The sequence below is a fragment of the Anas acuta genome, chromosome 2 (assembly GCF_963932015.1).
Source record: "Anas acuta chromosome 2, bAnaAcu1.1, whole genome shotgun sequence".
Lineage (NCBI taxonomy): Eukaryota > Metazoa > Chordata > Aves > Anseriformes > Anatidae > Anas > Anas acuta.
In genome coordinates, this window is record NC_088980.1 from 42,735,994 (window position 1) to 42,761,034 (window position 25,041).

The 25,041-nt window shown below is 37.8% G+C and overlaps 1 long non-coding RNA gene across 1 annotated transcript in view; it reads left to right on the forward strand.

Annotated features, from left to right (window-relative positions):
- Positions 1–25,041, forward strand: part of LOC137852578 (uncharacterized) — a 167,013-nt gene that overhangs the window by 104,807 nt on the left and 37,165 nt on the right. Inside the window, exons 2-3 of the long non-coding RNA XR_011093942.1 lie at positions 9,873–10,021; positions 14,057–14,170. This is a non-coding gene — a long non-coding RNA (uncharacterized lncRNA). The remainder of the gene's footprint in view (positions 1–9,872; positions 10,022–14,056; positions 14,171–25,041) is intronic.

A 25,041-nucleotide genomic window follows, 5' to 3' on the forward strand; every position in this document is an offset into this window, starting at 1 on the left:
ATCAGGGCCCACAATGACCCTGGGCACCCCCAACAGATGATGTTGCTATAGGATCCCCACAAAAAGTGGATGGCAATGAAATTCTCTGGGTTCCTCCATGGAAGAAATGCTCACCTCTGTGAGAAAATAGTTCACAGTCCTACAGCTCAGTGAGTGAGGTTTGGAGCAATGTGAAACTTACACCTCCCCTTCAGCTAACTGGTTTCAGAGTGTTTTCAAGCTGACCTTTAAAGTTTCTTTTGTGCAAAAAGCACTTTGGTAATTTCCAGTAGGCATAAAACAAGATTTATAAAAAACTATGTGCTCTGAAATGGATTGTTGCAGTTCTATTTTCACATGTTTGAATTTTGATAGGAAATGTACAAAAGGGCCATAGTTATGTCACTGGTGTTTGCCATGCATTGCTTTTTGCATCCTGTTTCACATTTTTCACTGTTCATTAACCTTACTGAGGCACCTAACATGATGGGATTCCCCCCACCCCAGCTGCCCCAGATGATATTTCTTTATGACTCAATTCTTCTCAGCTATTTCTTCCTTCAGCACAATCATCATGATGTAGTTCCTGTTTCTTAACTCATTCCTCCTTTCCCCTTAGTACCTGCACATCCCCTGAGTACAAAAGAAATGGAAGATTCTGAGGCTGCTCTGTGGTGCATGGGCACTGCTTTGTCTTTGAATTTGCCACAATCTGGAAGGTCCTGAGCTTCAGCCAGTGTAAATTGCTGGAGCTCGGTTGCCCTGCAGTGGAGCTGAGGCAGTGTATGCCAGGAAGAGACCTGGTGGCCTTTAGCTTCTACTTACTTCTCAGGTACTGAATCTTCATGAGACCTGGACTTGGACATAGATGAAGCGAGGAAGAGCAGCTCTATAGCTACAATTTCAGGATCCATTTTAATGAAACGCACCGGAGCATCACTGTGATAGGAATATTAATCACATCATCAATTTTGGGTTCTGTCCTGCTTCTCTTCGGGTTAATCAGAAAAATCTTGCTGCTGTTGTAAACCAGAATCAGATCCTACTAGAGGATGGTAATAAACTTCAGTTCAATCCTTCAGTCAGTCTTCAGTCTATGAATCTTTCACTAGTTTCACAGGTGTCAGGGGGAGGACATTTCCTTGGTAATGATTCTACAATCAAACACCCAATCTGCAATGAAGACAGCTCCCCCAAAGAAAGGGGGATTCATTGAAAAATGATTAATCTGCTTCACCACAATTTTATCCTCAATCAGATGACTCAGCTTTTTAACCGAATTTAAGAACCAATGCTGTGCAAATAATTCTCATTTGTATTCAAAGGGAAACTCAAACCTACTTCATCCATTATTCTGTTATTTTTATACCTTGTTCCGTAACAAGTTCCTAGGAAGGAAAAAAATAAACTTCATAAACAACTTTTATTCTAGCTCTGGACCTAACTGAGGATAGAGCTATTTGTCTGTTCAGCCCCAAGAAGGAGGGGATGGATGGCTCATAGTACAGGAGGCCATAATTCCCATCAGCAGTAACATGGAGGGTAGAATGTTATATTGAGGGGTTGCAGAATAGTTCAGGAAAAGAAGTAAAGGCCAGAACTTTCTGATTTTTATTTATTTTTATTTGGAGAAATCTTAAATTTATTAATGTCTTTTTATTAAAACTGGCATCATGTATTGCAAATACTTCATAGCTAGTGAGAGATTACTATATTTTTCTTTGACTCCAACAAAGGCAAGGACTACTCAACCGAACTCCATCAAAAAGGAATAGAAAAGAAACATTTTAAAAATAAATCTCTTTCTAAAACGTCAGACTTTTTTCTGTGACTTACTCTGAATGGTACTTAAGGACCAGATCTTTCTTGCTGTTTCTGGCACAAAATGCTTTGTGGTTTCTACCAGTGTCTGGGCATAGGCATTATGAGAGCACGATTGTGGATAAGGTCATTCTGTATATCATGCTTACCACCAAAGTATCTGAAAGTCTGCCTGCACTGTTTAGCAAAGTGGCTAACACAGAGGTTTCAGTACCAAAATAATCAAAAAACACAGCTTCTGTCACCCTACCTCAGGTGGGTTCAGAAACAACTAAATGCAACTTAACTGAAATGTAACCGTAACCTCAAGAATGCACAGTTTTATTTTGTTTTCTATTCAAAAGAAAAATATTTTTCTTAATTACTGGACCACAAATGAAACTCATCCTCTCCATTAAGGTTTTTTTTTTTTTTTTTTTTTTTTCAGTGTAGGTCTCACTAAAGCTGTGTGTAGTGTAGTGGCATAGGATAAAGGCATGGTCAAGTGTAGATTGTAACAGTATTATATCTCTGTGAATACCTTCAGGCACGAAAAGAAAAGAATAAAGACTTTGTGGGTTCTTCAGTTTGCAAGCAGCATCCCATGTAGCTGCATTACTCTATCTGTGTTGCAGCCAACAGTATAGCTTTGGAAACACTCTGAGAAGGAGTTTTCAGTTTCTCAAATATCATATTGGCTTTTACTAAGTAGGACAGCACTCGTTTGGTGGTTCTGTGCTGGAGTTCATCTTGTATCGATTTACATTTAGCGTAAGCAGCCCCATTACAAAGGGAATTTTACACCACACAATGTTTTTTGTTTGTTTTGTTTAAAGCATGCTGTGCCATAAGGCTGTTTAATGCATAGCTTCCACATCATATTGCTGTCTCTTACTTAGTCTTCCAAACTTCATCACTGAACGTCCATGCTATATCTTCTAGAGGTCTTTTTCACCAGGAAGAATATACGGAAAGACTTTATGTTCTTCATTACAGAGCTGTGTGAGGAAGGACAGTCAAATCTTTCTTCTCAGCTCTATTTACAATCTTACAATCAACACTTACAAAATTGGTGGGGTTTTAGAATGCTATTTCATTTCAACACAATTAAAAAAATATATTTTGCTATCAGAGAGTTTGGGGATTGCAGAGACTGGTAGCCAGTAGCTGCTAATAGCCCATGTCACTTATTATGGACATTTTAGTAAGAAGCAAGCCCCATTAAGAAAAACAAGGCTTATTTTTTCCAAGTTAGACTAAATAACTCTGAGAACTGGAATGCTCAACCTCGCTGCATATACTAAAGCAGTTCCCACAAACCTCCACTTTTACAGACAGTCCTGGTTACTACATCCAAACCCACAAACCCTTTCTTACTTAAATCATAACTACTAAATTGTATTTCACTTTTTTTCTTTTTTTGATGAAACCACAACAAAGTGCATGATCCTGACAAAAAGAAAGGCAGGTGGAGAATGATCGTACACCTAATTTTTACCACGTGGAAACAGAGAACTCTTTCCTTATGAGATTTTTCTGTGGTTCAGGGTCACTGAGGAAATAACAGTCCGTGAAATTAAATCAACACTCATTAAATCCAGTAGATGAAGTTGGTCTAGATGCAAAATAAGCTAAAAAATTGATGACCTACACAGCTTCTGTGTGGCTGTTTGTGTTAGCTGCTTTCAGGATTAGGGGAAAAATTCTTTCTGGGCAATATAATTCCCTAGAAGTTAACCGATATACTCAGACTGAAATAGGGTCCTTTATGGTTTGAATGTTAGTGGTTCAAGTTTTAGTCTGGAAAGTATTGGTAGCTACCACAAGGATTTTCCATTTGCATATTGTCGTTGTATCTCGTAGCCTACAGCAGAGATAAGAATAGCATCCAATAGGGCCCAGCTGTAACTCTGAGGTCTGTGCTTACTGAGGAGTTGTACCACAGGAAAAGCCCCGGGGAGAATTCTGGCTGACTCAAACAGGAAACTCTCTTCAGCAGCGTGTGCTGTAGGGACAGCTCTGCCGCCAAGATGTTTGCTACACTCACCATACATCCCACTTTCAACCAAGGAGCCTACACCCACTGTACCACAAGGCGGGGAAATCCCAAAGCTGTCCTCCGCTTAAGGAGAGAGAGAAGGTCCTCATGAACTGACAGAGAACATTTAACAGCTCAGCCTTAAAGTTCCACATGGAAAACATCTGCAAAGTCAGTGAATGAAATGGGCTCCCATGGGACAATATGGCACACTGCTATTTTTCAGAATATCAAGAAAGTATACTGGCATTTTCCAGATGTGGGCTGCAGAAGAAATAGAGTTTTAAACTGATAAAGTGAAAGCTTATTTGTTGCCACAGCAAGATAATCTAACTTTTCATTCTGACCACAGTATAAGTTCTCAAAATTCAAAATGTGTTAAGTGTCTCCTTTCCTTTATAGTCAAACATAATCTCCTTAGAGAATCAAGAAGGTATCTGGGAAATAGTCTCTAGTAACGTACGTTGATAGGGAGACATGTATATTTGTAACTTCATGGCCTCTTTGCAAAGCAGACCATATTACAAACTATTCCCCTATTTTATTACAGCTTATTACAAACAATCCCCTTTAATGTCAGTACCAAGCTGAAGGATGTGGGTCAATTTTCTCATTTGTCAGTGGGAGGATTGTCTGTAAAGGGGAAGGGTTTCTGAAGGAAATGAGCAAAACAATCAGCACTGGTGAACATAGAGTGGGCAAACATATTCTGTCATGAAAATTAATTCTATAAAATGAAATTCCTGGCATACATCAAAGTTGATGTCTATGAGTCCAATCCCAGAGTTTAAATCGCTTCAGTTGTTAACCGTGTGGGCATACAGTGGTTATTTTCTGCTGCCTCAGCACTGCAGCATAGTTAGTGCACCTCCTCCCCAACCTCGCTTCTTTTGTTCTTGCTAATAACAAATTCTGTTTTAAACTAATATGTTTCATCAGCTAGATCCCCTCAAAAGGAATTCATGCGCAGCTAGAGAAGCTGGGGTAGTAGGATGAGCAATATTGCCATAGGAAGAGAACACTTTGCAACCTATGAGGGGCCTATATTGACAGAACCACATTGCTCAGGGCTTCATCCTACTGGGTCTGAAAACCTCCAAGAATGTAAAATCCCTCTAGGTCCATGATCTAGTGCTTAATTTTCCATATAGTATTTTTTTATTATTTATTTTTATCCAGGCAAAATCTCCTAATTCCAACTCACAGTCACTGTCTCCCATTCTACCACTGTTGACCTCAGTAAAGACTGTTCACCACTGTGCTCTCAATAACCTCTCATAGGTTCTGGGGACAGCAGATCTCCTGAAGCCAGCCACCCCTTTTTAGGGTTGAACAACCCTTGTTCCCTCAGCCTCTCCTCACAGGGCAAGTGCTTCAGCCTTTCCTGTCTTGGGAGCACTCTGCTGAACTTGCCTGCAGGTTATTGACATCTTTCTAGTACTGGGAGGCCAGAAGCTGAAGCCTGTATTCCAGATACAGTGGAGCAATTGCTGACCAGAGAGAAATAACTGCTTCCCTTGATTTTCTGGCTGTTCGCCTGCTGGCAAAGCCCAGGGTGCTGTTAGCCCTCATCTCTAACTGTCCCCAGCTGGCCCTCAGGACCCTTGTGTCCTTCTCCACAGGGTTGCTTCCCAGCCAGGCAGTCCCAGTCTGTCCCCTGCTGGGTCTCAGACTGTTCCAGACACAGGGCATGGCATCTGTCCCAGCTGAATTTCAGGAGTTTCTTGTCAGCTCATTCCTCCTGTCAAGCTTCTGCATGGTAGCCCTGTCCTTGAGCATATCAGATTCACCCCCTCCCATCCATTTCAGGTCATCTGCAGACTTGGTGAGCATACATGTAAATGTATCTCTTTCTCCAAACCCAGGAAAGACCCCTGAGGCAATCCACCTGTAACCATTTACAAACATTTGTGTTTGTTACAACATTTTTCTGTTTATTAAATGCTAAAATTGTTGCAAGTGTTGTATTAGAAAAACTTTTAAGAGCACATCTGACCAAACATGATGATTCCGGCAAGATTGTTGCACAATAGTCTGAAGAAAATAGATTTGGGTTGCCAAGGTGTTTTATAAGGAAGCAGGAATCAATAGAGTAAGTTCTCCTGTTATCCTTTACCATTTCTTATCTAATGAATTTATGGGCCTGATGAGAGATGTCTTAGACTTCAGTTACAACTTAATTCCCAAGTACATCAAGAAAGAAATATATAGGAGCATCAGTATGCCCAAGAGTGAATTGGAGACCTGTATATTGAAAAGAATAACCTGTGTGTACAGCAGGATGCTGTTCAGGAAGATACAATTCACTCTGGTCTAATTTTGGTTTTGCTTCTCTTTGGGCCCAGCTCTTTGATGTGCAGGTTGCCCTGGCCTCAGAGTTTGTTAGCAGGATGTTTCATTGGAAATAGCAAGCTGAAACATTCTTTAAAGGTAGGATTTCTTTTCGCTACCAAAACACACATGCACAAAAAGGCAAAATGCCAAAAGTGTCATATTTAAAAGACAAAAGATGTGGAGCCAGAAATTCCCTGGCTTCATTAGAGGTGTGAATATTGCTATGTAGTTTTTACTCCAAGTTTTGGCTCTCTTCTCACTCAGTTGTCATCTTTATTCATAAGCTTAGAAATTCTGCTGAGTGTGTCAACCTCCTCATTCGCTTCTGTGGCCAAACATGCTTTCTCCTGTTTTAGGAATATTTCTTACAGAACTTCTTTCTGACAATAAGCTTTTGTTCACTTGTTGGCTTGGTTTTGCTGTAAGGATGGGACAGGTAATCTTGCTAAGAAAATAATCCTTCCTCTTAGCTCCTCTGTAGTTTTATTTACCATCTTATCTGCATGATTAAACATTTAGCTGATATGATTGTTTCTCCTTTCTTAATAACTCCAGGCAGAATTTTGTGATTGTGTCCTACTAATCTTACTTGGCTGTCTGTCAGCTTCAGTGCAGCTCTCTGGGCTGGAATACCATGGGATAAAATGCTGTGTACCCAGGTACCTTGCATGATTGGGTCTGTATACATAACTAAACTGCACCAAAACTACCTTCAAAAATGGAGGCAGCAAAGCTGCAGTAGCCCAGGCTAATTAGCTCCCCTGAGAAGCCCACTGCACTACCTAAAGCTTTTCAGCATCTTTGGTCACACCTTGTTTTTCTTTCTGGAAATACTTGCTATGGCTGCTTGATGTCCAAGCAACATTCTTGCCATCCCTCCTCCGTGTCCCCATTGATTGTTAGATAGAATCATAGAATGGCTTGGGTTGGAAGGGACCTTAGAGGTCATCTAACTCCAACCCCCAAACACCTTCTTGACATTTGTAATAAAATGCCCATTCTTAAAACCACTTTGGTTTTGGCTTGTTATTGCAGTACAAACTTAGGTAGCAGGAGAGAGGCATACTGAAGCTATTGTCAAAGGCAACAAGAATGTCTCTGTTGTTTGTAGATCCAAATTGAAATGGTATGAGACCTTTTACAGAGAGCACTACTACACAGAGAGTAGCAAAACTACCTTTCCCAAAGAGTCTTGTTTCAATACCACATAACAACACAGGATTTATTGAAGGTGATATCATCACAACATTTTCATCTTGTACATTCAGTCTGCAAGCATAATAACGATCACTGAGCCAAGCTAACTTTTAAAAGCCAGATGCAAGGATGGCTGATATTTCTGCCTTGGTTTTGCTGTTTTGGAGATGGTTGTTACCATGTTTTGCACCAACTCGTTTCATCTAATAGGACAACTGTGGGCGGAATTAATTTGGGAGTGGGCAGATGACAGGCAAAAGGATTACTGATGGTCGTATCCTCCAGTGCAGAGGTAGCTCAAGGGGGCCAAGAAGCCCTGGACCTGACTGGCCTATCTCCCATACAGCTGTGTGAGCCCACAGTATCCAAATGGCCATCAGTGCTGTTCTGGTGGTTCTTCCTTGTGGACTTAGTGTTTTACTGCAATGAAGAACCTTAGCCAATGTCAATAATATCCGACATTAACATCTACTTCTCAGTTACGGAACAAAATGTAACAACATACGACTAAGACATTTTTATTGTTTACCTAAGAAAGCTCAGCTTAGAGGAAAAAACTTTTTTAAATTTGTGTTGGTCCCAGGTGTATCAATCTTTCCATGTGAAGCGTGTGAGGTGCCAAGAAGCCTCTTGACTTTCTGAAGCCAAAGGTTTGGCTGGTGTAAATTTACATTGTCCATTCAAAATTAATGGAGCTAGAGTGACTCTTGCTAAGACAGGATCTGGCCCTGAGACTGAGCAAGGAATTTCACTCAAAAACACCATGTGTGTTACTGCTGTACCTCCAAGTCTTTTGTAAACAAGCACCAGAAGTTAAGACATTCATGATTTGGACAGGCTGAGCGTGAGGTTCAGATACTATGCACTGTATCTTCAGAAGAGGGATAGGAGGAGGAGAAAACTGGAGTGTCCACTGTACTGTCATCTGCTTATGGAAAAGAAATTACTGTGGAGAAGACCCAGAGAGAAGTGCAAAAGGGAGAACACTGGAACAGAATAGGAAGTTGAGTCCTTTGATGTCAAAGAGACTCACTCTGGTGACAAGATATTTAGCTCAGTTATCCAGTACATTTCTACAGGGGCAGAAGTAGAGAGCTTCCAGTATTAACTGATTATCTCTTCTCAAAAAATATTTAGGGTGAGCAGACACACTACTTGCTTAAATACTGCATAAGATATCAAAAAGAAATAGGTGCCATTTGGCACCTGCTGTAATTGCTATGATGGAAATAGCAATACGTAACTATCAGAAGAAAGGGCGCCACACTCTAAAAAAGCTTAGAGCTATTTTATGTATTTTTAATGACCAATGAATAAATGATGCGACATACATTTTACATATCTGTGAAGTAATGAATTTGAGATTAAATCATACATAATGATTTTGAGGTGCTAGACACATGTTTAATATACTGAAGGAAAAATTGCGTTTGATGTGAAGCATGCATATAACTACAAGTATGTTGGATTGTTCCTGAGAATACCTTTTATACTTGAAAACTCTTTAGCTCCAACAGCAGACCCACCATAATACATAAAGAGCAGAACTATAGCCCTCATTCTTCTAGATGTCCAGTCATCAGACAAGTGCAGAATATTCCTGATTTTACCTAATCCTGTTACTGTCAACTACAGTGTTCTCCAACAGGAGCCATTGCAAGGCACATGTGAACAGGGCTGGACATGATCATAAACGAGTAGTGATGTATTTCAATAATAATGATGATGATGATAAACTATATATCTATTTTCCAAGAGAAAAAAAAAAAAGACAATAATAATAATAATAATAAAGAATTGTTCAAACAGTAATAGCAAATTTTATTTTACTTTTTCCTCCAGGCAAAATGATGTGTAACTTTGGTTGCTGACTGGAAGGAAACAAAGTGGTCTTTAAATCATGGAATTTTCTGGTCAGTTTTTAACTCTTAGGGAGAAAGTCCATTGTCTGCCAAGCAGATGAGTCTTCCATCAAAGAATTTCAGATGTGATTTTTTTCTTAATGTAATAAGACACTATGCATTTTGTCCTCAGTTCTCTGAAAGGGATCTCAATGAAGCAATTAATATCAAGCTGAAAGACTGACCAACCATCTGCCAATTCCAGCACATTCAATACAACTGATGCTTTATTCAAATGCAGAGTCAGAGTACAGACTCTGCCATCACAAGAATTGATTTAGCTCAGATGGGAAGGCAAGAAAGATATGTAATTATACATAGAGTGAAACCTACTCGTATAAGACTGATGCAGTAAAGTCTTTTCCTGCTACACTAAAGAAGAAAAGATAAATCTTTCAATATATTGCAGTGTGTAAGATGCAAAGCAAGTCATACTGAATCTTTACTTGGCAAGAAGTTGTCTGGGGAAGAGGAAGAGTTGGATCATTACAGAAGGTTTTGATGTTTAAGCTGAGGTATTCAGGGATGCTAAAAGTATTAAACACCCAAATCTGATTAATTTTGGTGGACTTGGGCAACATAATCTTTGGGCAACACCTGACTTATATGTTTTGTCATTACAGAAGGCAGCTGCACAACAGGAAGCTATCCAACAAAGGGAGAGGAAATCCTGGGTTCCTTGGTTCAACAGAATATAAATGAAGAAAACGTTATGAATAAGGAATCAAAGCTTGCAGAAGACATTTTGTGTCAGATTCTGACCGCTGATTTGGTAAGAGCATGTAAATCAACTGCAAACTCAGCTGGAAAAGCTATATGAGGTTTTCTACAGCCTTGGGAGAACCTATAAGTCTGCAATACATTTTTCCTCAATTAGTTTGCTTAGCTGCAGGGGGGATGGGTTAGAATTTTGTCTTGAAACAAGGGCATAAAATCCTCACCCAGGTCACCATTCCTGTATTTATACAGAAAGTGTCCTTAAGTCTCCATGCAGGATGTACACATCCTGTGAGAGTTAGAGAAGTTAGAGGAAACAGGATTTCTCAAACTAGGACTTTCATGTCTTGTTGTAGAGATTCCAGGTTCTGATAAGGGGAAAACAAGATAATTGTCAAAGGCAAAATAGCATTTTTTTTCCTTTTTTTTTCTGTGAAGAAAAAATTGAGTGGTCTTTTCTTCTGTGAAAATAATGCTACCCTGCTTGTGTGACGTATCAACCAAGCTTATCCATACAGTTTGCAGATCTAGCAACAAACACAAAGCACTCAAGCTTTCACAGAAGTGAAAGTGCTATTTAATTTATTCCTGAGACTGTTATAACCTCTGCTTTGATAAGACACTGAGCCAGTCATTCAGAAGAAGTTTGTTCTGAGTCACCAGCAACTCTAGGAGATTAGAAAGATGTAGTTCAGGACTTTTACGGGTAGAGTTTAAAAATGTAACATGCTTCTTGACCCAAATTCACATGCCTTAGTATTGGCTAAATATCTTAATTTGTTCACCTGTTGATTCCTATTTGAAGCACCTATGGAAAACATATTATCTGTGTAGTCTAGCTGTAAGAGATAGTCACCCCTTTCTCCTGAAAAATGGTTCTAAGGTCTGCTGTTCAAACACTGCATGCTTTGCTTTAAAACAAGCTGAAACTAATTAGCAGTGTGAGAAAATGATTGCTAACATCTAAGTCAGTGTTCATGTAGCTAAGCACATTACAAAGTCAGGACAGCAGATTTCTCATGGTCATTTGTTGAAGACAGGTATTCATTTGTAATAGCATAGTAGTGTTTAAACCACAGTTTTGCTTCTTCCTTCCCTATTTTGTGTTTCACAGGTTGACATGGATTTATTTGTTGCTTTGAAATAATGAAAGTGAATTGACTTTACTTTTGACTGATTTGACATTACTATTCAATCTTATTGATTTAATTTGGTGTGAAGGAGGGAGACTTTCTGGGACTGGACATTAACTGCTTCTATGCAATCTGACACTCTTGCTGTATCTGCCTTTTCATTTTAAATATTGCTGTTGATGTTTGTAAACCTACTGAGCCCAAGGAAGTGAAACTTGAAGAACGTGAAATAAATCAGATTTCCTAACACTGATTGTGCCTGCTGCTGCTTGGGGAAAAGGGTAGAAGACCTCTAAGCTAGAATCTAGCTTCTCTGCAGCTATAGTTGTTTCTTGTACAAGGTTCCCGCTCCATCTTTTCCATTAAACTGCACCTCCAATCCAGTCCACAGATAATGACTCTTCTAGGAAAGCTGATTGAAGCTCTTGATACCAACTTTGCAAAGAGAAGCTGAAGATCTATTTCACTTTTCTCAGCATCTTCTGGAGCTAGCTGCAGCCCTTGGATTGGCATGTTGGCAGAATGACAGCGCTTCTCTTAAGAAAGTGTAATGTCTGTGAGTGTCATCAGGTCCCAAATGACTGTTTACAGGTGATGAGGTGATTCTGTACATATGGCTGCCTTTCTCCCTATGTTTCTGGACAGCATTTTCTCCTTTCTTTTATTGAGCATGTCTGCAGTGATACAGCATCACAGAGGAGCAAGTCTGAGCCCTGTCTGCTGGTTCTTTAAGCTGCCTTGCATTGTTCAGTTGCAACACTGAAACCTGCCTTGACTGAAGGGTAACACCTGTCTGAAATGATCCACGACACTTTCACCCTGTCACCTAAAAAGATGCCATCACAGAAGATTTCTTATCTTGGAGGGAAACACTGGCAGAGGCAAATCTTCAGGCTGCCTTTGCTTATCCGAAGAATTGAGTCAAAATGCAAACAGGATAGATTTCTTTGCACCAATTTCTTTCCAACAGGAAAGAGCTCTATGCAGACTTAATGACCTGGCCGCCTGCTGAGAGAGATAATATATGCAACTATCTCCCAATAGATTTCTGCTGTAAAAAGATACCTTTTTCATTCCATTCTTTTCATCATTATGACATCTAACATGGAAGTAGAAAGAACAAGAGTCATTTTTAAGGCATTTGTTATTGCAGTATGAAACTCTTAGTGGGCCTTGTAAGTTAATACACATCTAAATACACAGTAACACCATCAGGCTCTGAGTATCCCAGGAACAGCTGGTGTATTGGCTGCTAAGACCTAATCATCTTTTAACATGCTCTGCAAATGAATGTAGTGAACAGGTATGACTGTCAAAACCCCTGCTGCTCAAAATGCTCTGTTCCTACACCAGCTATTATACTAATTTTTCAAAGATGGTGAAGATTAAAAGACAAATAAGATCTCAAAATGGAAAGGCAACATGCAGTTTTGTGAAAATTAATTTTTTAGTTCTTCCTGATAGTGCTAAAGGTAAAAAATTATTAACCTTACCTTTCTAATTCCCTTCTCTGAATTTCCAAATCTATATTATTTCCTTTGAATCTTTGTCTAATAAAACCTGAAAATCCCATAGCTCCTTCAGCTAGTGGTGTTTAGTCATTTCTGTTGTCTCAAACTAAAACAATAAAAAATAAAAACCATTTTTAGAAGATGAAAAACTAAAAACTTCTCATAATTGTGCAAAACAAATGGCACTATAGTTTTCTTAGCAGCTGTGGGTTGTTAGATATAAAAGAGTGATTTATTTAAGCAGTTTATGGTATCCAACAATGGGTTTCATCTTCTACTTAATTGTATTTTAAGTAGCAATCTTGGACTACTTATGTTGATTCCTTTTATGGACTTTTTCTTATATTAATGGACTTGTTCTTACATTAATTAATAATATTATATAATATACATTCTTATATTAGTATTTCCTATGTTGATAGGGTAGGTATACAAGTCTTCTAGTGTTTTTACTGTTTCTTGACCCCTTTTAGCCTTTTACTTGGTCTTTTTTCTTATTTTTAACAAAAAGATTTAAATGAAACTTTTAAAGAATTTTGACTGTTGTGCAAGTTTTTAATGAAAAGTATTTGCCAAACTTTACATGAATAGAATACTTTCAGTTGCATCATTATTTTCCGCTGAGAAATTCATCTCTCTCGCATACATATACACACACACACACGATGTTTCCTGAGTTCTTCACAAAGACTACTTTGTAGATATTACTGAAATGCAGAGAATGATTTTGGTGAACTTGGTGCTACTGGATGTCCATTAACAAGGGGATATAAAGATCCAAATTGTTTCAGGGGGTTATATGTAAAATGGTTCTCTAGGTTACAGTGAGAAAAATAATAGCAATATTATTTCACTGCAAAAGGAAATACCACTGTAGGAAATGAGAAATCATGCAGACAAATGATAAGTCAATGCAGGAATGCTTCACTAGTGAAAGGATGAGTCTGAATACATTTTGAAATATTTCTGTTTTTAAAATTGGGTCTTGTGGTTACTGTTTCACAGTGAAAAGAGTACTGTATATACAGACTGTATATAAAAACTATATCTGTATATAATTTGGAAATGCGGGAATTCCACCCTTATTTTGGTGGCCTGAAAGCATGAAAAAAAAAAAATACTATTTGTCTCATGAAGGAATAGATTTTTCCCTGTTCACATATAGGGATATTATGGCAATTTGAATAGCAATGTTACTTTTAAGGTGAGTAACAAACATAGAACAGCTTGTTTGCTGGTTCAAATAATTGCCCTTCAGGCTCACTTGAGAACTACTATCCTGATCCATAGTCCGTTACTCTGTTAATATTTACAAGACTTTGTGCAGTATTTGTTACTATAATGACTTAGCTTGGATATTCATTGTCAGAAGCTTATTGCAGCACTTGTGAAAATATCTAGATTGACAGCTCTGTGCAATGAATTCTCCTGTTAATTGATTTACAGAAAATGTGCAACAGCTGATGTAAGGTTTCTGCACACATGAATCCTACAGAGCTACCTGCAGGGAGCAGGAGGAAGAACCTAGTGTCTCTGCCTGCAGCACTGCTCGGATTAAAGGTATTGATAGTCACCTTTGTGTAAAAATCTTCATTGTGTGTAGAAGTAGAGCAAAGAACTAAAGGAAAAGGTACCAGAAACAGCATATGCCTCAACAGCCCTACTTATTAAGTGGTAACAATTTAGTTTTGGTATGAACGGTACTAAAATTCAGATTAAGATTCCTGCAAGAATGTTGTAGTTAGCAGAAAGGTGTTTACACATGGATTTTTAAGGCCCAGGGAATTCAGAGTTAACATTAAATTCAAAAGCCATCAAACTCTTGAAAATTTGGAAACTCATAGTCAAGGTCTACAAACTCACTTGTCTCTCTCCCATAGTTGATAGCAGCCCCATTGAATTCGTACTTATCTATGTTGTAGTAAATGGTATTTTTGATTAAGCACTTTTAAATTACTTTAAGAAGTCAGCACATTTAAAAATGTCACTGCACTTGTACTTTCACAGAAAATCAAGGAAGGGATCAAAGTATGTATGTATGTGTATATTTCTGGCTGGCTCTTCTCTGTCTCTGAGCCTCTGCTGAGCTAAAATTAGAACGTCAGGATGGGTTGTTGGGAACTAATCACTGATAAACTGTGTTTCTGTACATTTGGCACTGACTGATATATTTAATGAATCATGATGTGTCTCTCTTGTCGTGCTTTTGCTGTGAGATGGCAAAAACTGAGGAAAGAATGTGGGTTTTCTGCTTCGTCTTATAAATGCTGAAAAACTGCCTTTCTTTGAATTTCTGGAATGAATAGAAATTGTAGTTATGTAGAACAAACAGGTTTAGGAGACTTTAAATTTTAGCCCTTGTTTTGCTGCTTGACTGGGGCTGGGAAGTGGAGGGACAAATTTTAGAATGAGGGCAAAATAATTGATAAATAAGAAAATTGTGGATGAGATATTATTAATCTGTGGTCTCCAGGGATACACACGAACTACGAACTATTATGTGTATTGAAAATATAACTATTATTGTTGCATAAATCATCAATGACATTTAGTGGTGAGCTTTTCATGTCTAATACCTGTGTGTTGTTTGAGTTACTAAGCCTGTGTCTCTCATACCAATTCTAAAGTAGCACAGGCACTGCAGAGTTCAGACCAGAGCTTCCAGAAGCTTAAACAATGTCAAACTTCACTGATGCCCTTTCCAGTCATGTGGATCCTGATAGCTTTGCTTCTGCATACAAGCAAATGTAGCTGCCTGTAGAAGTAATGCAGAAATACATTACCAGTGTTTGTTTTTAATTCTTCTTGTGACCTGGACAGCTTATGAACAAATTTGGAAGCTTAATTAAATTAATGCACTGAAAGCTGTCACTAGATTTGAATAGAGTGAAAAGGTAATGACTTGCTTTGTTTTTGTTGTTATTGTGGTGGTGGTGTTGTTTGTTATTGTGTTGTTTTTGTGTTTTGTTTTTTTTTTTTGTTGTTGTTGTTGTTGTTTTTTAAAGCAAGTTGGTAATCAGCAAAAAATAAAATCCTCTCTTTTTATTTGATGGTTCTCAAAGGGATTAAAATGAGCAGTCAAACAGTGGAAATAGTTGGAGAAGTCTAGATTTTCTGTTCTCCCTTCATGTGTATTGCAAACGCTATTTTACAAGAATTACAGGTAATATTGGCTCTAGGAAAAAAATGTCTGACAGCTCTCCAAACTGGCAGCAGAGTATTCCTTACACTGCTGTTGTCTGGTGAAGAAGACCAGAGTGTTTTTAATAGCTTGCAGAGATCACACTGTTTTGATTTAGAATCAGCAGAAAGTATGCCATTCTCTGCTTATCTACAACAAGCATCTGTTTTAAGATTACAGTGCTTTCTATAGAGCTGCAAAAATGTGTTGACATGTTGTAATTTAAAAGGAGATAGAGCTCACCGTGTGCTCACACAGGATACCTCTCCCACCAAAGCCAAAAGCAAATCTTGCTGTGACTTCATGTACGTGAAGGACTCAGCCTTCAGAAACAAATACCATGAAAAGACAAGGGAGAGAACATAAGGTTTGTGTAATAACAAAGTCCTGGTTCAAGTCACTAAGAACAAAGAGTCAACTTCTGACCCTGGCCAACTAGCCAACTGGAGGTAAGCAGTTCTTACCTGGATTAAAGCCAACATAGCCTTCTCCCATGCCACCCATTCTGAGGAAAAGGAAAGGCTGATCTCAATGTTTAGCTGTGTAGCCTCCGCAGTGAAGTGAATGCAGGCACATCATGAGGCAGTTCTTTTGGCTGTGAGAGAATGCATTCAAGCTAAGATGACCTACAACTACTGAGCTCTGAAGGTTGTCTTCCAGATGTGTCTATGTAACCTTTTTTTTTTTTCCCTCTAAAACAAAGATTTCTAATTTAATGTCATCAAAACCACGTATACAGAAACATACATATGCATTATTTAGTATATGCAGAGGAAGGCAGTACTTATTTTGTACGCTGTAATATCCAAAATCAACAATTATCTTCTAATTCTGTTAACCATACCAATTAAGGATTTTCACTGTGTAATACTAGCTAGGACCTGCCATGTAGACTTTTCTATTGATGTTATATTGCAATACAATGCATGTTTCTCCTGTGATACTATAACAGAGAAGGCTATGAATTGATCAGAAGTAATATTGATGAAGAGATCATTTTTCTTATTTTTAAAACTCCAGTTTTAATGTAATCAACCAAAGCAGAAATAATGATCTTAGTGGGATCTAATTTGATTATGTGCATTTGTATTCTGCGTGATTTGAGAATGTCTGCATGAATGTTTTTGTAGGAGGTAAGGAGTAAGAAGTTCTTTGTAAGAGGCTGTGTAATTTAAATGGATCCATTTCTGTGTGTTTAAACAAGATGGTGGTAGCAGATACTACCTGTCAGATGTAGGTGTTACATAAATATATGTAGTACGAAGAAAACAGAAATGAAATCTCCCATATTGCAATACCTTTAGGCATAAAGAAAAAGTAAAATCCCCTCAAAATACAACATAATTTTTTCCTCATCACGACTGAACATTTTGTTCTCCTCCCAGCCAAACCTAGACAAGCTCCCTAGTTAAGCATTATTTATTTATATCTTGGACTGAATCCCACATGAGCCTTAATGCCATTTTGTCATTTTTCCTCCTGTGACTGAAGGGCTGTAAAGACTGATGCAACTTGAAGAACTGACAAACTAATACCTCCTGGTAGCTTGGTAAGGTGCTGCTGAGTAAACTGAGTAAACTGCTGAGTAAGGTGCTGCTATTGAGTACTATGCCCAGAAACTCCCTTCCTGTGATCCCTTTGTGTTTTACTGAGAGAGTTCCCAAAGCCCTTGCAGTTAGGAATAATGGCTGCTTCTCATGTTTCACTGCCTCCGACTTGTCAGGTTTGGCTTCCTGTGATGAAGAGTGTCAATGAGTATGAAGGGAGGCAGCTATGGCGATGGTAGCCACAAGTAAAGTGACTTTTCTGGTGCCCATGGTCCCAGTCATGGTTTCTGAAATACCTGACGGAAGACTTACCCTTGTTATTTTCCTGTAACAAGATTATTTTTTCTCTGTAACTGAGAGGAACATAACAGAGATAGAGGAACCTCTTTGTTGACTGAAGTAACAAAAATTTGGGGAAAATAAAAGCTGTGAATAACATTCCCTTATCGATTTCTTGACTGGAAATTGAGGGTATAAATCTACTTAAGAAAATGCCTTGACTTTGTTCAGGCTTGAAGAATAACAGATGCTAAGGCTGCTACAAAAGTTTTGTGAAACTTGCATGCTCTGATCCAGCGGTGCAGATGGGAGGAAAGCAGGCCGTGTCCATCAGTAGTGTAACAGGAAAGGAAAGTGGATCTTCTCACTGTTCACAATGTTTGATTCCATGAGACTTGTTTGTCATAAATTCGGGGGTTTCATGGTCTTCCTTATGTGTTTGATGTGACTAACTGCATAGTCTAAAGTTTTCAGCCACTTAGTATAGGGAATGGCAAATAAGTTACAAAAGGATGCCCAGAAATAGACAAAAAACAATCTTAATTACATTGCTTGAACCAAATGCTCTTACATGTAGACATTAGCTAGACAATACAGAGAGAAGCGATTTCCTGTAAGTGTTAAACCAACCCTAGGAAATCTTGAACTGTTATGAAATTTTGTGATTTATATTGGCTATTAAGAAATATTAAAAATCTCCAGCTATGCAAAAGTGCACTATAGCTCAAGGGGATCTGGAGATGCTCATATTGTGAAGTGATCCTTTATGAGAAAAGCTCTTCTTTACTTGACAGCTGCATTATTCACTCTATGATATGCTTCCAAAATATTTCATGTTGTGGATTCGTTGCACTGTTTTAATTACTAAATACAGGCTTTTTTAATCAACCATGCTTCTAATGCCTGAGGAATTTGCCTGATCCTCTGGTAAATGTTTAAGTCTTTGTTAGTGAAATGCATTTGAAGAATAGCTCCGTAGTCTGAGGGCTAAAGAAAATCCACATAAGACAAAGATATATTTTCATTTTTCTAGTTCTGCATGTGAAAGAAATGCTGATATGCCATAAACTATGTAGCCTTTTGCCATTTTTCTAACCCTTGGGGAATGCAGCATAGAATGGACACTTGTTCTGTTACTAAAACTTCTTTTCAGCCTCACAAAGACTTGGCTTCCCAACCTGATGAAAACATTCTTAGGAGTTTATATATAGCACTGATTCTTTGAGCAGTATTGTTTGGCAACAATAATAACATAATTGTATTAGTTTCTCAAAAGCTCTCTTCATAGCACTAGTTGAATAGTGGTAGACTAAATGCCACTGTACAGTGCCATGAGTTGTACCATTTTTTTTTTTTGGTGCTCATGGACATGGAAGATGCAGGTGTTGATTTCTCTCACCAGGTTTATAATATTTCTTAATATCCATGGGCATAAAACTATTACTGCATGAAGTACACATTCACAGAAAGTGAATACAGAGTTGTGATTTGTAAAACAGAAGGAAAATAGTGATTTTGCGGCAAACTCCCAGCTGGGAGTTAATTTCATTAACTGAAGTTTGTTGAAGGGTGTTTTTTTGTTTGTTTTTGGTGTTGTTTTTGGTGTTTTTTTGTTGTTTGTTTGGTCTGTTTGTTTGTTTGTCATATTTTTATTTATCAACCATACGGTTTAAGGGAAATGTTCTGGCCCATTCACTCTTTCATGGCTCAGGATTCAACTACCTGGAGAATCCGACAGCATCTTCCATGTTATGAAGTCAGTGCAAAAATGTCCCATCTGGGTGCTTTCATTCAGAAGCACTTTCACACTTCGTTTCACTGTGGTTTACACAATAAAGTATTTGAAATGTTTGAAATGCTTTTAAATATGTTTTTTTAACTTCATACATAAAGCATAAGTTTCCAGAATGCCTCTGGATACATAAGCAAATAGAGCCTTTGACTTGCTCAAGCAGTTTAACTGCATATTTGCTTGGTATATATTTGTGGTAACATAACTCATTCAGTAACAGTAATTCATAAATCAGGAGATCTGTAGGTTTCTGATTTACTGATTAGTACCCGTTTTTGCAAGGCTTCTATTTTTCTTACCCACAGTTTTGAGAAAACGCCATTCTCTCAACCTTAGTTTTACATTACACTCACAGATGTAGCATAACCTCATGTAATTGATACAGTCTCTGGTGACGTGTTATAGTACAATGAGGCAGCTGGTAAAAGTGGAAAAATGGAGAAACATAAGTAACTGTTGATGTCAAGATAGGACTAGTGTGTAGTTTTGCTCTCTGCCCAAAACAGAGCAGAAAACACGGTCAGCTGAGATAGGTATGCTTTGAAGCAGAATCCAAAATGTTAGCCTCCTGTAGTGACTTTTTAAAAATAATAATAATAAAACAAAAAAGTGCTACCTCACTAACTTTCAAAAGAACTGAAAATTCTCAGTACCTTGGAACAAGACCCATTCCTAAAGAAAAATCCGGGTTGAAGTCAAAAGGCATGAGAACCTATTTTGCAGAAATCCCTCAGTAGTGCAATTTACATCTGTCTCAGCTATACCTCCTCAGAAATTGAATGATGTTAAAACCCAAGACTCTTGAGGATGTGGGCACATTCTTTACAGCATTGCTACATAAATAGTCAGCCGAATCAGACTGATAAAAAAAACATGAGTTGTACTTGTTTGATTGTGCTAAAAGATACAGGATATGCATTGGCTAAAAATCAGTATAAGATCCTTATCTCACTTAACCTCTTGGGAGCAGGGTTATACTTTATGTACATTTGGTCAGAATTCCTTTTTCTTGATAAATATTGACTTGAGCACAAAAATATTGGGGTTAATTGTCCCAAAATATCCTCAAAGGATGGGAGATCATGTTACCTAAGAGAAAAGATTTAAGAAAACTTTATCTTAAAGAAAAACCATGCTTCACTAAAAGCATCTAACTTTTTTCTGTTGTATTTAGATACATTCTTAGTTAACTAATTATTCACTTTCTATCTCTGTTTTTCCTTTTTACTGATGTTCTAACTTGGAACACAAGTTCCATGCCTGGCCTACTCATAATGTTACCAGCACTGGAAGTTAGAGCAGCCCACGGGGGACAGTAGCTTATGCTAACTTGGTGTTTAGAAACAACTCTGAAACCCAGAGCAGTTGAAATTTTACAGCTTCTTTAACCTCTCTTCCATGCTAGAGTCTTCTAAGGGAGGAGCTTGAAGTTTCACACACAAGTTTTGCATTATGGAAAATTCTATTGAGATTCTTTTCTTGTTGAACAAGTTCAAAATCTGACCCATAATGTTTGATGGTAATCTGAGTGAGACAGTGAGCTCAGAAATGTTAACTGAAGTTTAGAAAAGTCTTGTAGTTTGAGTTCAACAAATACAAATTCTTTCTCTTTAACACTCATTTTATTCAAACTACAGAAGGTTTGACAGTATCTATTTTGGTACCAAAATGATCATGGCAGTGGAAATAACCAAGTGCTTAACATATTCAAATAGGCTGTAGCTTTCAGAGATAAAAATTCTGTAAGCATTAAGAAAATAAAATTCAAAGACAGCTGAGGAGTATCCAAAGCACAACTGACCAGCGTTTATGTCATTTGCCACGTTCCTCCATTTCAAAATGGAAGAAAGTGGCCAGCAAAGGGCAAGAAACTCTTAAAAGGCATATTGAAACAGCTTCTTTCTATCTATCTATCTGTCTGTCTGTTTGTTTATTTATTTTATTTTTTTATTCTCTCTCCTTCAGATGAAAGTGAGGGGCCAGGTACCTAGAGCTGCATATATGTGGCCAAGGGGAGGAAAGAATACAAGGACACCTCAGGACACAGGGTAGTCCCAGTTAGTGGCTAGTTTTTCCTGTGTTATTTTCTTAGATACTTTTATTACTGGAATGGGGAAAATACATGAGAGTCTTGAAATGAATATAGACCAGATTCAGAAAGTTACACCTGATTCTGTTGAGGTAAGGTTAGCTGGAAGAGCTTATATATAATCCTATACCTCAATAGAAAATAACTATTTAGTTTTGAGGAACTGATTAATCACTTTGGTTTAATAAAAACTGTGCAGTTACTTCAGCTCTGCAGTCAGTAGCAATGGATTCAGCATTGCACTAAGGATGGAAACTGGCTTTCGTCACAGACAGCTGGTGTGATCCTGAACATGGCATATTCTTGGTTGGTCTAAACCAGGCGTATTGTTCTCAGTCAGTTCTGTAAAGGGGAACTAGATCAAGATGTTGTCAAAGTATAAAATTTTTAAAATGACCTTAAGCATCAGTGTATTCTTTTCTTTCCCTGTCACATAAATTACAGAAGTCTGAGAGGACGAGAAGTCTAAGATGAAGAGGGGAAGGAAAAGAGCAACTGTAGATACTTAAAGAAAATTAGATACCAAAGGCGTGGTAACTTGAGAAAATTCAATTCCAAATGGTGCTGAAGTCTTGAATTTATTTATTTATTTATTTATTTATTTATTTATTTATTTTTAGAAAATTATGAAAGCCACTCACTTGAGACTGGGGGGGGGAGGGGGAGGTGAGAAAGAAAATCCAGAATAATTCACCCTTACAGTCTCATTGTCCATATGTGACCTAGTGTAAATCCTCAGAGTCAAAGAATTCTGATTTGAAATACAACACAGTAGAAAAATAAACAAAAATTAAATACAGGAATTCTTGAGTTGTAGTGTTGTGCCTTTAAGGGACAGTCACTCAGCTTATGCATATCATTACCTTTTCTGTATAAGGAAAGAAATATTTACCCACCTCAGAGGAATTTGTGAATTAGATCTTCATAGAATCATAGAATATCCCAAGTTGGAAGGGACCCATAAGGATCATCAAGTCCAACTCCTGGCGCCACACAGGTCTACCCAAAAGTTTAGACCATGTGACTAAGTGCACAGTCCAATCTTGATTCTTTATGTAGCTATTTATGGTCAAAGCAGTAAGGAGTAGTACTTCCTTAATAATAGTTGACATCACATAAAATTGTAAGTAACATACAATTATAAAAGCTAGTTTTCTGTGTGTTTTCATGTTTGGGATCAGTAGAATGGGCTGTCAGCTCTATGTGAAAACTTGAAAAATATATAACCTTAGTGTAATATTGCTTTTGCACTACCTTAATAGTATTGTCTGGACTTGAAACAGAATTTGCCTGTAAATACCATGCAAAAAAATCAAAACAGAAGTTTGGATCTGAAGAACCAGAATTAATGTGATGGGTTTCTGAGTTGCTTATCTTCTGGAAGTGAACACCAAATCTCCTGCTGACTCGGAGGGCAGTCTAAAACACTTGTCCATTTTTGATAGATTAGAAAAAAATAGTTATATCCTCATCCCTTAGGAGCCTCAAAGATTGGACCCTTGTATGTTTGCTGTTTTCTCTCTTTCCTGAAAACTTTTCTCCTTCTGATACCTTGTGGCAGGCCATGCATGTTTTACTGTGCCTGACTGATATTTAGGACAGCATAAACCTAAGAAAGACACTCTAGTTGGAGATAGTTCCATGTCTTGAAATGATTAACTTCAGGCTTCTAATAGTCATTCCTCTGCCACATACGCTGCTTTTGCTGTTCTATTAAATGCTTTCTCCTTAATGTTGTGGCATATTCCCTGCTCATGAAAATGGTAAGATTTGAAATTTTAAATGCTTCATTATCCCAGATTTCCTGCCACTGGCAAAGGAGGGCAGACAGCGTCCGTAGCCTTAGTGATGGTTTTCAGTCAGGCTTTTTAGCAAATCCAAACAAAGTCACATCAGTGTCAATATAAACAGTTTGATGAGAGTTTAAAACTGTTATAAACAGTTTTACTGCAAGGAATATTTGCAAAATTTCCTAATTTCTAATGTATTTAGGAGCACAAGTAACACCAGCAGCTCCCTTCCCTGCTTTTATGCCACAATATATAATGTGGTGCTACAAGGCTGTTCTGTGCCAGCAGTATAGATGCAGCTGTGCCATGGTTTCAAGAGGGCTAGAAACCTGCCTCAAAATGTTCTTCAAAATCAGATGGTCCTAAAATTAATCAAGAAGTCCAAAATGCTAATGAACCCACCAGAATGCTCTTTTAATACAAGCAGTCCAAATGCATCTAATGGTTGCTTCTGGTTTTGAGTTCTTAACCTCTTACTCCATTGTCCTTGATTAGAGATGTGAAAGCTTTAGTACCTTTGAAACATCTGCAGCTTCTGACCTTACGTCAGAAGATAAAAATATTCTGCTCTTTCTGTCTCTAAATCTGTTCAGTTACAGTAAAATTAGTGCTCAAATTAGGGATTCTAGTTTTCAAGTTAGTCAAAAAAAATCTGATAAAATTACAACAGTTATAAGTTTCCTAGTGTCAAAATAAACATACTTGAATGACAGAAAGTGACACATTTCCTTTAAAAGTTTTTTTGTTTGTTTGTTTGTTTTAGTTTTTTTTTTTTTTTTGGAATTCACCTTCTGTTCACACTGTCTGCTGTGTAGCACATACTTCTCTTCCTGTTCGTGTTCTCTCTGGTTCATATGTGCGTTGGTAAAGGAAGTATCTTAAATAGCTTTTGATTTGTGTTCTAAATTCAATGTAGGACCACATGAACCAAATCGTAACTGAAGTTTGTATATTCATTCATTCTGCATTCTGTCTCTGTCTTGTGAAACAGCTAATTTTTCTTCAGATTTACGTGGCTACCAATTAACAAGAAACCTCTCTTTTGGAGCTGTAAATAATTCATTTTATGTTATATGGCTCAGAAGAGTACAGTCTCTCCTTGAGAGGAAGAGAGTTCATTCTGAATGTTGCAAAGTCAAGAACATAAAATACAATTAAAAATGACATTTGGATCATAATCCCCCTTTCAGATATGGTATGTAAAGGAAAAAGTATATTTATTAATGAATCATTTCACAGAAATGGTTAGCAATGACATTTTAAGCCTATTTTCTACCTTTGCTCTGTGTGTCTAGATAACCCCTTCTTCCATTTGCCACATGAACACTGATAAAGTTTTAAATCCTCATCTTCAGGTGAAAGGATAATCCAGTAGTTAGAATGAAATTTAAATTTGATGAGCAGCTCTTCTATGGACCTACCTGGTGACCAAAGTCTTTATTGTCATATACAAACAAAAGGGAGTAAATGCTGCAATGCTTAGATCTTTTGTGGTGGTGTCTGGCTTTTGCAGACTTAGTGGGTCTAGCTGAGTTTATGGAACACCTTACTTTGAGAGATCGACCTTGAAATGTATGAACATCAGTCCAGGGAATTGGGCTAACTCAAGTGTGAGGTGAAAAGGACAAAATGACTTGTACAGAATCCTCAGTATGAACACTTGGACCTGCTTTTTGTTCCACTGCATTTACTAGTGTGGCTCTCTTTCAGCATCTTGTTTTCCTGGTTATGCATGCTGCTTGATGGACCAGTC